This window comes from Octopus bimaculoides, chromosome 15 (genome assembly GCF_046866305.1).
Source record: "Octopus bimaculoides isolate indiv1 chromosome 15, ASM4686630v1, whole genome shotgun sequence".
Lineage (NCBI taxonomy): Eukaryota > Metazoa > Mollusca > Cephalopoda > Octopoda > Octopodidae > Octopus > Octopus bimaculoides.
The window spans coordinates 57,219,988-57,222,487 of NC_142942.1; positions in this window are offsets into that span (position 1 = coordinate 57,219,988).

Consider the following 2,500-nt stretch of genomic DNA (forward strand, 5'->3'; position numbering starts at 1 on the left):
TATTTGCAATTACGTGCATGCATTTCTCTGCTATCCGGCGCCATTTTTCTTTTTTCGTCTTGTATGTGTAATCTATTGCAATAAGTAACCAGTAAAAATAAATGGTATTTAATATAATAGACGCTATAGGCCGAGTGATATTATCATCGCATGCTTCATGTCATACAACAACAATATTGGCCAGTTAATATCTGCGAGAAGAAGATGCAATAACTCCTCTATAATCGCTTATAGTTTGTTTCTCTGAAGTTGCTGTGTAGTCGACAAGGGCTCTGCGTTAGCGAAAGAGGGAATATTGTGCCTCTGCTCGGTTTACTGTGAAAACCTACATATTTCAATGCAACTATTATTCCATCGTCCTTGCTGTACTCTAAGAAACTCCTAAATGTTTCCTTCAATAGAAGTGAAGAATGAAAGTAAATATTATTTTTATTTGCTTTTTTCTTTATATATTTTCATTTATTCTATCTTTTTCACTTCATTCCTAGCTTTATTTCTTAATTTCTTTCTCGCTTTTCTTCTTTCTCCATCGTTTCTCTTTCTCTCTTTTTCTCTTCCTTCTTTCTATATTTCATCCTTCTAGATTCTTTTCTCTTTTCTTTCTTTCTCTTTTTCCTTCTTTCATTCACATTTTCTGTTTTGCTTGTTTCTTGCATTCCTCCATAATTCTTTTTCCTTGTTTCTTTTTCTTTTTTTCTTAATTTCTTTCTTTTTACTTCATTCCTTTTTTCTTTATCTCTTCCTTACTTCCTTGCCTTCTTTTCTTATTCTTTCCAGCTTCTTTTCTTTCTTTCTTTCTTTCTTTCTTTCTTTCTTTCTTTCTCTCTTTCTCTCTTTCTTTCTGTCTCGTCTCCGCCACTTTTTGGCGTGGCTTTCATCTGGCTTAAATCACTCTTTAGGAGTCACATCATTTATATTCATAACATTCAAGAAAATGAAACAAAATCTTTTATTGTCAACGAGCAAAATATCAGAGAAATGGCTGTACTGTTAGAGTATCGGTCAAAAATTCCTTTCCGTATTATAACTGTACATCGACCCCACTATTCAACTGGTACTTATTTTATCGATCCTGAGAGGATGAAATGCAAAGTCGACCTCGGCTAATGCTACTAAGCATTTTGCTCAGCGTACTAACGATTCTACCAGTTCGCCGCCTTAACTATTTGGGTCGACAAAATCGCTTATATCTTCCTCACCATGGTACACAGAACCGATCGTAAACTCACTCTTACTCTCACCTTTCTTAACTAACAAAATAATGACATCCTAGCACAAAAGACACATTTCTTATTGCTATTTTCCCTCCATTTTCTTATCGTCGATATAAATTAAACTACGGTTACCTGCTAAATTACCTGTTGCCGCATACCTTGCCTTTCGATATATCTATCCCTTAGAGGCTTTAAACACCTCTAACTTATACCTGCATCTATCTATCTATCTATCTATATATATATATATATATATATATATATATACACACACAAAGAGATAGACAGATAGATAGATGTGTGTGTGCGTGGTGTATATATATATATATATATATATATATATATATATATATATATATATATATATATATATATTATATATATATGTTTGTGTATATGTGTTTGTATGTGTATATATGTACATATGCTTGTGTGTACACGTGCACACACACAGGTTTATATATACATAAGTGTGTATGCGTGTGTATGCATGTGACTGTATGGTAGTATGGACATTTAGTTGCGCATAATGAACCTGGTCTACATGTATGCAGGCGCACACTTGCACACGTGTGCAAGTGTGCAAGTGTGCATGCGCATCAAGTTAATACGCTCTTCCACCCTTCAGAACTCTCTTTTTCTCTCCTTCTCTCCTTCTCTCCTATCTTTCTGTTGTTTTCTCTCACATACACCTGCAATCACACACCCATACGCATGTAAGCATATATGCACACCAGCGCAAACGTACATACATTCATTGACATTGCACAAAGCATGCTATACGTGTTAATTTGTGAACGGCCATTGTCACCGCCTCAAAAGGCACAGACTGTTGCTGTCGTGAGTATACAGAATGCTGGCAGCAGCGCCATCTCTCGTCATCATTCTTCCATCACGAGAAGCAACTCAAGCGTGACTAATGACGTTTGTTCACGCTATTAGCTCTGTTGGTCACGTGATGACGCCTGACTCGTCCTGCAAGCTTCTTTAATATTCAATTTTCATTTGATAGTCGACATGATGTATATAGATGAGTGAGTATGTATGTATTTAATATGTGTGTGTGTGTTTATGCATGTATGTATGTATGTATGTATGTATATATATATATATATATATATATATATATATACATATATATATGACTATGTATGCTTGTATAAAAGCAAATGCTCAGCTATCTGCATATACCTATTTATATTCATTTTACTTATGGGAATATAGGCAGTATGTGCGTGAGTGTGCGTGTGTATATATGTATATATGTGTGTGTGTGTATGCATACA